We start from the raw sequence: 13,757 nt of genomic DNA on the forward strand, positions 1-13,757 counted from the left end.
TGCTGTTTCCTAGCCTCTTCAACCAACAGTTACTGGGAGAGCAATGATCTATGTTAATGATATTTGCAACATACATGCATTGAAAAGTACGAGGAGGTGCAAGCAATAACAGATGTACTTAAACTTTTTCTTTTATTGTTGAACAAATTAGAAAGCAGGCGTGATACAGGAAAGATCAATTCATGAACCTTTCAAGTTACAATATGGCTGAAGCATATTATTGGTCAGTCGGTGAAAATGGTATCGTCCAAGTGCCCCTGCAGCTTAATAGGCCACTAACAATGGCAGTTTGTGAGATATAAAAATTGTAATCAAATAAGGTTCTCAATGATTGCTAAAGAAAGCAGAATTTTAAAGACCTTATAGTCCCAGAGGATCATAGGACTGCTCTTTCCTTACAGAGAGTTTATCTTGAGTCATCACACCTCAGGTGAGGTTAAGGTTGAAAATTCAGCACCTTCATGGTAACCTCAGCTGGTATGGAAATTGAATGTTAGTGTCAGTCTGTATTGTTAACTGAGTTCTATAATCCAACTAAAAAAGGAATCAGACCAAAAGGTCTTCCATCAGACTAGAAAACCAAGGATCTCGAAAACCATTTGTTCAACTGTCAATGGCATTGTTACCATTGCAACCCAATACTGTAATGGCTGCAACATCATTTTGTCTGCTTTGCATGACTAATTCAGATATAATCCTATAATGTTTTGGACTCATCTTTTATTTCTATGCTGTGTGTGTTGTGTAGTATTTCTTATTACTTGAGTAATTAATGAATTAACAAGAAGAGTGAATTTAAGAAAGCCTGGCTAAATTGACATCTTTTAAAACATAAGTTCACATGGCTGGGAGAAATGTTTCCACAAGAGGGGAAACCTATTTAAATTAACTGTGTGGCAACCAACAGAGGGACGGGTGAATAAAGAGAAATTAGTTCATCGCTCTCTAGCCAGGAGCTTAATTATTGGGGTTATCTTGTCTGGAATTATAATGAATTGAGGAACCTTGCCCAGGGTCATATTAAGAGTATGTAGACTTGAAGTAATTTTGTAGCTATTTCCTCTATCTTGTCTAATCTAATGCTCTGACATCTGTAATCTTCAATCTGCCTGGCGATGTAATAACTTAACCTATTTCATTGTTTAAATTAAGTTTCTCCTTTTAAATCATGAAAAGGTCTTTAGAAATTACATAAATCCTGGTCTATCATTAACTTTTCTTTCTGGAATTAATTATAATTGTTTGTTTTGTACTATTTTAAAATTTCTTTCAACATTTAAGCTAGAAATTGTAAGACATTTTTCATCTCTATATTTCGATAACACTGAAATCAACTGTGAAATGCTTGCAGTGTTGAAAATCTTAAGTATTTTAGTAAACAAAATTATATTTTCCTAACATAAAAAAAATTATGATGGCTGTTTTGCATCATGTTATTCTATTCTTGGTGAGTTTCATGGAAGATTTGTGCCATTTATGTATCTTCCACAATTGTAGTGCACTTTTTTAAACTGAAGGAAGTGATTACTTGCGTTTTCTGCACTTTGAATACAATTGGATACACAATAAACGATTTATCTTTGCTTCAAAACAAATTCCATTTGTGAGATCTTCCTCCACTTTCTATGTTTATGTTCTGACATTTGGAACTAGCTTGCCAATTTGTCGGATTTCCGAAAGAATTATCCTGTTTTATAAGAATTTCTTTTTACAGTCTTTAATAATTTGTGTGATAGAAAACAACTCTTTTAATAAAGATAACAAATTTTCTACATTTAACTTCCCATCCCAGAATTTCTGTATTAAGGAAAGAATTTCCAAATTTCCTTCTCCATGCTCAAATTAGATCTGAAATCCAAATGTTGGCTGGGTCACGACTCAGAATTTTGCCCTAGTATCTTAAATACAACCCTTTCTTGTCCTCCCTTGCCTTTCTGTGCATTTTCCTCTGGTTCCAGTTGTTTTATGCTTTTAAAGAACCAGAAAGTACATTGGACCAATGTTGTATTGATTCTTTGCATTGAATGAGACTATTAGCACCAATTATCAGACAGGTGTTGTCCCTCCTGACTGAAACTACAAGTATTGCTGCCTGTGTCCAGCAGTCTTGTACTTCTTTTGGAGCTCATCTGACCTTGCCTTCCTCTTCTGCTGTGCCCCATCAGTTCTAGGCCATATAAATACCAAACCAGGCTGCATGCGAGTTTGTGTGAACAATGTCTTTTGGCTATGGGATTTGCTCATTGAGTGTTTTGTCTCTGTATGAGTGGCATGGTCTTTCCAGCCTTCCTTGCAAGGTGCCTCATTAAGCAATACATTTTTTTTTTCATTTTAGTCAGACTGCACTTGTATACTATTAGCTAAATTGTAACTTTCTATGTACTATTTCTAACTCAGCTGCCAACAATTACTTACTTAGCTAGGTCAGTGAAACACAGTGCAGTTAAAAAATTGCCAAATTTATCAAACAACTGTAAGAGGAAGATCAGCTTGTTGCAGAGGTAGCAGCAGTGCTGTCGACTCCCAAGTTGTTGTCACAGATATTCCTCCACCTTGACCATCTGGAAGGGGACTTCAAGCAGTTCAATTTTCTTCACAGATTAATTGAAAAGAGCCGTCAGCTGGGAGAAGCAAATGATGCAAGCTTTTCCCAGCTTTCTGAGCTTTAATAATTTTGCAACATTTACTTCTCAAAAACTATTCCTGCACTTAGCACTATTTCAAGTGCAGTAATTAATACAATGTTTAAACAAATGGTGCAACGAAAATTCTTTTTAATTGGGAGATTATAGAAGCTAAATTTTCGAATTAACTTAAAACATCACGGCGATCATTTTGCTGTATCACACTCCACATCAGAAAGCTCCAGTAGGGACAAAAAGATGAACACATAGCCAGCTGGAGGGAGGGAAGAATGGTCACACATACTTATAGTAGATTCCTCATTCTTGCTGAACTGTCAAATTGAATTTCTGCTGGACTTGCATGCTGGTACATTTGAGATGTTTTTTGTAGGATTAATTATCATTGTGTCCAGGTATGTTCACCGTGCTGCTACTTAAACTTTTCGCCCATCTCCGTCTAGATCATGAGGGTCCAGAATATTACACCCAATGCCACTGTTACAGTTCTTACAAAATCAGTTCTTTCTAAAAAATATACGTCTACAAACAGGCATCTTTTCAGGCAATGAGAAACAGCACAAGGAACTTAAATAAAAAGACAATATAATTCTAAACGAGTCAGTTAATTGTTCTATTTCTCTGGGAAGAACCTCAACATTACCATGTCAATGCATTTTTTGAGGTGCAAATGAGGAGGAACTGCCTACAAAATAATGATTGGTTGTCAGGATATAAATGGCAGTTTGTGTTTCTAAGTAACATCTTTAGGTCATAACTAAACAGTTTTAAGCATTATCTCTACCTTCCACTTCATTCAAAGATATAGAGGCCAATGATTTGCTGCTTCAGCCTTTAGTAGTTCACAACCTTGATCTCGACTCAGTGCACACACCCTACACCCTGATTGTGAGCTAAGGCAAAATAGATTAACTTTTCCCTGGACTTTGTATAGCCTGTTTTAAAAGATATTTTTTTCCTCTCTACCAACATTTTGGTTGCACTGCATGTGAAATGAAAGTAATTGCATGATTCAAATTGCCTTGTTTCACTTTGAACTGAGATGAGAACCTGCTGGTCCCATTCGACGTGTTGTTGTGATTGCATTCAGCATGATGTATTGAATTGATGTGCAGTCATGTCAAGCATCAACTTGTTTATATTGTTCTCAACAGCTTGACTGTTTGCATTCAACTACTGTCTTTGAGCAACTCTGAACCTGGAGCATTATTAGAAACTAGATGGATCAAAATTCGACTTCTATACTCTATCTTCATCATATCTCACAAAAGTGTTGTGTAGTACCTTTTTCTCTAACTTTAGTGGATGAAGTGAAATGTATCACTGTGTGCAAAGTGTCTGTAGTGTAGAGGGTTCATTTGTACCAATGTTCTGACTATAGTTAATGAGCAAGTGCATAATGAGCTAAATACACTCCTGCTGTATACAAGTGAGAGAACTGACATGTCTGAATTAGATTATAAATCAATGGGCTCATTTACTACAAAATAAGAGGAATTAAGGGCTGTGGAACTTTCCAGTTTTCTGCTACTTCTCACTTAATGACTAGTTTTATTTTCAGAGTTTATTGTACTCTTGGCTGAAACCAATGATAGCAGAGTTTGCACATTCTCCCTGCGTCTGTGTGGGTTTACTTTGGGTGCTATGGTTTCCTCCCACAATCCAAAGCTGTGAAGGTTAGGTAAATTGGCCATGCCAAATTGCCTATAGTATTCAGGGATGTGTAGGTTAGATGTATTAGTCAGGTGCAAATATAGGGTAAGGGAAATGTATCTAGGTAGATTACTCTTCCAAGGGTTGGTGTGGACTTGTTGTGCTGAAGGACCTGTTTCCACACTGTAGGGATTCTAATTCTAATTGTCCTAGTGTATGTCAGCCAGCACTGCCAGGTAGGCTAACCACTTCTAAGCTCAGATGTCATTGTCATTGTCAGTGTCCAATGAAGGCTGACAGGCAATTTGTTGCTTTGAGGAAAGGAGAGGAAATCTGGAAACTACACAGTAGAGATGAGCTTTAAATAAGAACCTGTAGCACAATTCATGTGTTAAGCTGTGTCAATGCATGTGTCTTCTTTAAATATTAAAGACTAATTCAGTGTATTGAAGCATGAACAAATAGCATAGTTGAAGTCAACATGAACTTATTTTGTGGCTTTGGTATATTGAGAATGATTCAATTTACAGAATAACTCAATAATTGAAACTAATTGTATAATTAGTTATAATAATAAAGTCATAATTAATGAAAATGTTTGATTTTAAGTAGTAGTGTTTCCACAAAGTTACATGGATTTAATTTTGATCTATTCTTCAAGTATAAGGAAGCAGCAACATTACCATCCCAGTGTATTTCTCCCATCTCAGCATCTTGATTAAACAGTCACTTAACTTGAGCATTTAGCACTTTTTAACATTAATGTACTTCTAATCTGATTTAAGATCCACTTTAATTACCGTAGATGCTGAAAAACTAAATGCATTGCTAAATAATTTGTTTAATATAAATAAATGAATCTTTCACAACATTTAGCAACTAATGTAACTTAACTATATTCACTTTTCTTGAACACCTTATCACTCAAGTAGATACTCCACTGATTAACGTATTTCAGAATATGGATCAGGTGTTCTCTAACAAAGCATTTCTTCAGACAAGGATTCTGCAATTATGATGCATCTCAAAAAGTTCACCACAGAAGTGTTACAGTAAGAAGGAGGCCTTTCAGTCCAGCCTGTTTGCAGCAGCCATTCAAACTAGCATCATTACCAAATGCCAATCTCCTACCTTTTCCCCACACTCTTAGCTTTTACACTGATATTTAAAACGTATGGTTATAATTATGGTTCAGAACATCAATATATCAAGTCTGATACTGTTTGGCACAATAGGGTTCTGTCCTCTCGGACAATGGAAACTTTATTTATTAATCACACGAGGGTAATTTAACCCAAATTAGCAGTAGTTATTTTTGTTGGTAACCATTCATTTAAGCATGCTCTATGCTGTCTCTCATCTAATACACTTTGAGCTTTAATTGTCATTATACTTGAAGGAGCCTGTCTAACGCCATTGGGTCAACCAACAAAGCATCAAACAAGTCAATGGAAGTAGCCAACCTGTTTAGAATTTTAATTTATTATAATCACACTTTTTAGTAATTCAAATACCAAGAAATTTAAAGCACAGTGGAGTATTGATCTGTGGATCATAAGTCACCATATGCACCAAAGGCATATTTCCCCTTCTTTCCCTTGTCAGCATTTTGTAGGGACCATTTCCACCAGGGCAGCCAGGCTCACTCTCAGCAACTCCCTACACACCTATGGCACTTTTCCATGCAATCACAGAAATTGCAACACTTACCCATTTACCTCCCACCTCAGTAATCAAGAATGCAGGTGAAGCAATGATTTATCTAACGTATTCGCTGCTCACAATGTGGTCGCCTCTACCTTGAGGAGATGAAACACCGGCTGGATGACCACTTTGCAGAACATTTGCATTCTGCCTGTAAAAATCACTGACTTCCAGTTGCCTGCCACTCCAATACACTATTCCCTGGCTAACATTTGCCTCAGGCCTTCTACAAATCTCCAGCGAGGTTCAGCGCAAGCTGGAAGAACAGCATGATGTTGTCATTTTCCGCTTGGGAACTCTACAGCCTTCAGGATTCAGTATAGAGTTCAATAATCTGTAGATTCTGAATACCTCATTCCATGTCCTTTACCCACCTTTGAACTTCAGGCCCTGCCATGACACAGGCTGCTTTCAGCACAACCAACCCATTTTCACCTATTTATATAGTCCCCAGTCTCAGCTTTTCTCCTTTCCTGGCTTACTGTCAACTATCTCATTACTGAACTGTTTTTGTCTCTGGGCTCCATCTATCTTACCTATCATTACCTCATGAACATCCTGGATTAGTTATTGTATAGTTTAACTGTATATAACACTGCTGACTGTACAGTTTAAAAGCGCTATTGAATTAAGATAGACAATTTTAACATTTCTTTGAGTCAAAGATTTCTTTTTAAATTTGACTTATTAAAAAGAATCCACTTTAGAAATACTAAATGCGTATTTCATCAGGATATATTCATGTTCAATGTGATGAATGACTGTGGGAAGGAAACATCCTACATGATCATTAAGGTTATTTGATTAGTAACATGATTGGTAGTAGTGGGAAATTATACTCCTGATTTACCATCCTTTTTGTCTTTAAGTAATAAAAAATGTTAGTTTAAGATTCCATTAAAATAATCACCAAAGTTAGATTAGTTAGGAAATAAAGCAATTGACCTTAGTAATAAATTAAATGTTATTTGCCTGGTGGTAATATAATGCAAAAGAGCATGGTTGGAGGGTTGTCATATCTTGGGAACTACAATTTGTTAAAACTTTAAGAGTCATCTAGTGGTCAGAGATAGAATTGATATACTGTACAAATATTGCCAATCTGAGTTATTTTCAAATAGATGACCAACTTTTTGCATGGAAGTGGAGCTGGTGTAGAAATGGAAAATTAGCGTGCGCAGATCTAGTACATTACAATTAAGTGATTTGAGAAAGTAAATGTGTTTTGTTTGAAACAGGAAGACGCCTTAGAAAAATTGTGCGAATAAATGAAATTGATACATACATAGCATAATAAGAGAGTCAAATTACATTTTATAGAACCTTTAGCATAGAAAACTTCTCAAAGCTTGACAGATCAAAAACAGTTACATAATCTGGATGAGTGGAAGAATTTGGTGTAATACTTAAATGAAGTTAATTATTCGTGGCTACATATTAAACTCTCATTAGAAGTGACAACAAACTCTTCTTGTATCTGTGCTCTGCTGCATGGAAATCAAGACAAGAGATCATTGGCTGTATAAAGGAGTAGGGCCAGTCACACTTAAATAAGTGGTTTCCTAACGGCAATTGATTATTGGGAGGCTGGTAGATTTAACAATGAAGTGCAAGATCTATAGCCAGCAGTATCGGCCTACTTAACTGTGTTAAAATATGGTAGTGATAGCCCCTGCCAAAGTAGACACTTCAGTTGCATTGAAAAGGGCATTAGTAACCTGCCTGAAATATGCTAGTGCTTGAACCTGGCATCTATGCAGAAAAATAGTAGATTTGAGCAAGTAGTTGAATTTTACGCAGCTACCTTTTATACAATTAAATGACTACAAACCTGCAAAGACAGGATAGTCATTAAAATCTGTAATAACTGTTGTAACCTTTTTTTAGCAATTTTTTATCAGCACACCATTGGAAGACTGCAAAATTATGTTACATTATAAAATGCTTTATTTGTGCCTCCATTGAGATATATCCTTCTACAATTTTCGCTGTTACATGTGGGCAAAGAAGAAAAATGTGACAAAAGCATGAGGACAAATAAAACAAATGTACAATTTAAGAAATATATTATGTATTGAAATCTGTGAAGTGGGAGCACAAGTTGAGAACGCTGTTAAAGATATGGATCCTGGTTTGTTTTTATATAAATCGCAGCCAAAGAGTGGAGGCAGACATGTTCATTGCTGATGAATTCACCGCCCCTACCAATGAGAAAAATCCTTGAATTGTAAGCCAAGTCACGAGAGTTCCACCTCATTGGATGCTGCCAGCTAATCAGAGGCTGGAAGCGTTTGGGTGTTAAAGGCCATCAGTCATTCTTCAGGGTATCCTAAAGAATGGATAGTAGGGAAGGGAAAGTAGGTTGCTTTGCATCTCAGTGGGTGTTGTGGGGGAGAAGGGGTGGGTGTTGAAGACCAGGGCAATTGCTTTCAGAGGCCACCTCTTGCCACCTACCCCAGTCTCCAATTGCTCCCAGAGTTCTCTCTCCAACCACCATCATAACCTAGCAGTCAGATCAAGAAACCAATCAATCAGTTTCCTTGCTTGCTGGGAAAACAAGTAATTGTGACAGTGGTGAGTTGAACTCTTCAACTGGCCATTAATTAAACAGAGCCCTGATTTCTGGTGTCAGAGATTTCAAATGGACCTTCTCATCCAGAACTTAATTGGAGAGATGTCAAGAAAGGGGCAAATCTCTGAAGTATCATCTTGCCCAATTATTTCTGCAGTTCAACATTTCTCACCACCTCTAAGAAAGGGAGAACTGTCTACAGAGTGTAAAAGAATGGTGTTATGGTAAATCTTTATAAACTACTGGTAAAGTCTCAGTCGGAATATGGTGTCCAATTTTAAGGACCATTTTGTTAATTTACTGGAATAGTACCAGGGATAAAGGGACTTCTGTTATCTACCAGGATTTACATACACAGAAACCTCGATTATCCAAACGACACAGGTGGGGAATATTTTGTTTGGATAATCAAATGTTCGGATAATCAAATGTTCAGATAACACAGTTTAGCCAAGCATCAGGAGCGTGCAATTTTGTTCGGATAATTGATGTTCAGATAATGGAAGTTCCTCTGCACTGGTATTGTTCTTTGTTACAGCAAAGGTCAAGAACAATTTAATGAATGTTTTGATAGGTTACATATTGGCTACCATTTCAGTGACAGAGGTGTTGGAAAATAGGACACAGATAAAGTTAATTCGATGAGTATGTAAAGAAGAAAATGTCAAGGTTGTAGGCAAAGTTCAGTGGGTTGTTGACTAATTGGTTAGCTCTTTCAAGTGACCACATTCTGTTCTGTAAAATTCAATGACCTTGTGGTATATGTTAAGGGTCCATAAAGAGAACGTTGGATACACTAGATTTAAAAAAAGATTAATCTAGGTTATAGCCTCTTGTTGTCAATCCCTTATTAGAAAGTCAGCATACTTATCTTCTTTAAAAAATGTGGATAATGTGTCAGTGGTCTGTAAATTAGAAATTAGGTATCAGTACTAAAATATGCCCAATGTCTAGTGTATTAAGTGCCTCCAAAATATTCCGCTATCATGGATAGAGTGTTCTTAAATGAAGACTCCTTGAACAGAGGAACTGAATTTTTTCTTTATTCATTCACATGAGAACATTGCATTTATTGTGAATCCCTAATTGCCCAGAGGCCTGGTAAGAGTCAACCACATCACTGTGGCCCTGGAGTCACATGTAGGCTAGACCAGGTAAGGATGATGGATTCCTTTCCTGAAACGAGATTAATGAATCAGATGGGTTTTTTCTGAAATCAATGATTTTGTGGTCATCATTAGATTTTTATTGAATTCATATTCTGCCATGGCAGGATTTGAACCTACATCCCCAGATCATTACCTTGGTCTGTGGAACTAACAGCCCAGCAGTAATACTATTCCCTCTCCATATTGCTTTAGAAATGTCTTTTTACCTAATTGAGGAAGATCAGCACAGTAAACAATAGCTTGAGTTATTGTTGTACTTCAGAAGGCATAACAATAATAATAGTAAAATAATACTAATAGATGAAATACTGCTGAGTCAGAGTCATAGAGATGTACAGCATGGAAACAGACCCTTCGGTCCAACCTGTCCATGCCGACCAGATATCCCAATCCAATCTAGTCCCACCTGCCAGCACCCGGCCCATATCCCTCCAAACTCTTCCTATTCATAAACCCATCCGAATGCCTCTTAAATGTTGCAATTGTACCAGCCTCTACCACATCCACGTGCCACCCTCTGCATGAAAAAGTTGCCCCTTAGGTCTCTTTTATATCTTTCCCCTCTCACCCTATACCTATGCCCTCTAATTCTGGACTCCCCGACCCCAGGGAAAAGACTTTGTCTATTTATCCTATCCATGCCCCTCAATTTTGTAAGCCTCTATAAGGTCACCCCTGCCAAATCTTTCACTGTTTCTCTCTTCACACATGTTACCAGAAATGCTGAGTTTCTTTAGCATCTTTGTTTCAAATCTCCAGTATCTGCATTATTTACTTTCATTTGAGGAATACAATATTACAAGAATCTAAAAGTTTCAAATATGTGAAATATAACAACTCCAGTTAATTGTGCCTTTCACTGATTTTTCACATTTGCAAATTGTAAAATGTCCAGATTACAGAGGAGGAAGCGTTGAGTGTCTTGAAACACAAAGATGGATAAATCTCTAGGACCTGATCAGGTGTACCCAAGAACTCTGTGGGAAGCTAGAGGAGTGATTGCTGGGCCTCTTGCGGAGATATTTATATCATTGATAGTCACAGGTGAGGTGTCGGAAGACTGAAAGTTAGCAAACGTGGTGCCACAATTTAAGAAGGGCAGTAACGACAAGCCAGGGAACTATAGACCAGTGAGCCTGACCTCAGTGGTGGGCACGTTGTTGGAGGGAATCCTGAGGGATTGGATATACATGTATTTGGAAAGGCAAGGACTGATTCGCAATAGTCAACATGGCTTTGTGCATGGGAAATCATGTCTCATAAACTTGATTGAGTTTTTTGAAGAAGTAACAAAGAAGATTGATGAGAGCAGAGCAGTAGATGTGATCTATACGGACTTCAGTAAGGCGTTCAACAAGATTCCACATGGGAGACTGATTAGTAAGGTTAGATCTCATGGAATACAGGGAGAACTAGCCATTTGGATACAGAACTAGCTCAAAGGTAGATGACAGAGGGTGGTGGTGGAAGGTTGTTTTTCAGACTGGAGGCCTGTGACCAGTGTGGAGTGCCACAAGGATCGGTGCTGGGCCCTCTACTTTTTGTCATTTACATAAATGATTTGGATGCGAGCATAAGAGGTACAGTTAGTAAGTTTGCAGATGACACCAAAATTGGAGGTGTAGTGGACAGCAAAGAGGGTTACCTCAGATTACAACAGGATCTGGACCAGATGGGCCAATGGGCTGAGAAGTGGCAGATGGAATTTACTTCAGATAAATGCGAGGTGCTGCATTTTTGGAAAGCAAATCTTAGCAGGACTTATACACTTCATGGTAAGGTCGTGGTGAGTGTTGCTGAACAAAGAGACCTTGAAATGCAGGTTCATAGCTCCTTGAAAGTGGAGTCGCAGGTAAATAGGATAGTGAAGAAGGCGTTTGGTATGCTTTCCTTTATTGGTCAGAGTATTGAGTGCAGGAGTTGGGAGGTCATGTTGTGACTGTACAGGACATTGGTTAGACCACTGTTGGAATATTGCATGCAATTCTGGTCTCCTTCCTATCAAAGATATTGTGAAACTTGAAAGGGTTCAGAAAAGATTTACAAGGATGTTGCCAGGGTTGGAGGATCTAAGCTACAGGGAGAGGCTGAACAGGCTGGGGCTGTTTTCCCTGGAGCGTCAGAGGCTGAGGGGTGACCTTATAGATGTTTACAAAATTATGAGGGGCATGGATAGGAAAAATAGACAAAGTCTTTTCCCTGGGATGGGGGAGTCCAGAACGAGAGGGCATAGGTTTAGGGTGAGAGGGGAAAGATATAAAAGAGACCTAAGGGGCAATTTTTTCACACAGAGGGTGGTACATGTATGGAATGAGCTGCCAGAGGATATGATGAAGGCTGGTACAATTGCAACATTTAAGAGGCATTTGGATGGGTATATGAATAGGAAGAGTTTGGAGGGATATGGGCCAGGTGCTGGCAGGTGGGACTAGATTGGGTTGAGTTATCTGGTCGGCATGGACAGGTTGGACTGAAGGGTCTGTTTCCATGCTGTACATCTCTATGACTCTAAAGTTCTATAGGAAAAAATACTTGAATTCATATGATTATAATAAACGAAATGTAAACAAATCATTTGTAGTTTGACCTATTCTGAGATCATACCAGAAACTAGTAAGAAATCTTAAATATTTTCCATATTGATTTGGAGGACAGTAGATGGCATTAGTGTACTATCTTTCATAGATGTAACTACATAACCAATGTGAAGAGAATTTTTACACAGTGCAGGAAAGAACAACTCACTCAAACTTTAATACCTGCTTCAATTAGTTGTTTGGCTATGCTCTATTTTGTTGTATATGAACATTAACTATCAACTTAACTGTTGTCATTTGAGTTTTTGGTATAGCTTATACATTTCCATCAAAACTGCTTGATTAAATTCCTTTTTGATGAATGCAATGTATCATCTGTAGAGATTTGGTGTTTTCCAATTACTTGAACTGATCTGAAAACGAGTAACTGTTCAACTATTAAAATGTGAGGAATTATTTTCTGGATGATCAAATTTCAGTGAAAATGACTTCTAGGTAATCTGCAATTTATCTAACAAATTTGTTTCACTGATTCACCCATTTTTGATTGCATGATTTCATTTATGTATTTCACTTATAAGATGGTTTAAGCTATATTGAATTAATTTCCATTAATTCATCAGTTAAAAACTTACAGATGACTTTACCAAGGTGTGGAAAATTAGAATTTATTAGTAGTGTATACATTTTGCATCCAATGTACAATTCAATGTTATGTTAAGTGGCCAGTGTGAAAGTTGCAAATTTCAGGTTATACAACATGGAACACATACATGCAGATTTGTAATGTTACTTGCTAGCCAAAAGTGAATGAGAAAAACAAAAGTAAATATATTGGCTTTGCACTCACTTTGAAACAAGAGCAATGTAGAAGTTCTAAATAAACCAGAATACATAAAAAGCAACTCCATGATGAAAGTCCTTGAATCAAAACTTCAAAAATTATCACCAGGCACAAAGTAATGATGTATAAAATGCTGGTACAAACCAACTGGTGTAGCTGTATGCAAAACTGAAGATTCATATAGTACCCATAACTTTCTGGGGTTAACACTGCAGCACAGAAGCAGTAAATCTGTCAGCAGATGCAGTCGTAAGGAAAAAAGAAGTCATAAAAAAAGGTCAGTGAAGTGGCAAAGTTAAGTAGGAGACTGTCAGAATGCCAATTCTATCTACATGTATTAAATCAGATGGATATAAGATTATACTTCACCTTCATAAAGGAAATTAAATGTAAAGAAATTCATGTTTCTACTGAAAATGAGAGAATTGTTTGTCAGTACATTGGATTGAAAATGTATTGGCAAAATTCACAAATTCTCGTAATTTCATTTTCTATATGAACATAACCATTCTAAACCTCGGCTAAAACCAGACTGAGAAATGATTCATTCCACTATTTTAAAATAAGAGCACTGAATATTCATGGATGTGTTCTATGCCATCACTGTTTTGTCCTGTTAAATGAATAGCGTCTCTT

General features: G+C 37.2%; 1 long non-coding RNA gene across 1 annotated transcript in view; it reads left to right on the forward strand.

The window, feature by feature from the left end:
- LOC122559069 (uncharacterized) overlaps window positions 1-13,757 on the forward strand; it is a 70,924-nt gene that overhangs the window by 50,749 nt on the left and 6,418 nt on the right. The window lies entirely within an intron of this gene.

The sequence above is a fragment of the Chiloscyllium plagiosum genome, unplaced genomic scaffold (assembly GCF_037043375.1).
Source record: "Chiloscyllium plagiosum isolate Xiang-an unplaced genomic scaffold, Cpla_swu_hap1 HiC_scaffold_14, whole genome shotgun sequence".
Taxonomy (NCBI): Eukaryota; Metazoa; Chordata; class Chondrichthyes; order Orectolobiformes; family Hemiscylliidae; genus Chiloscyllium; species Chiloscyllium plagiosum.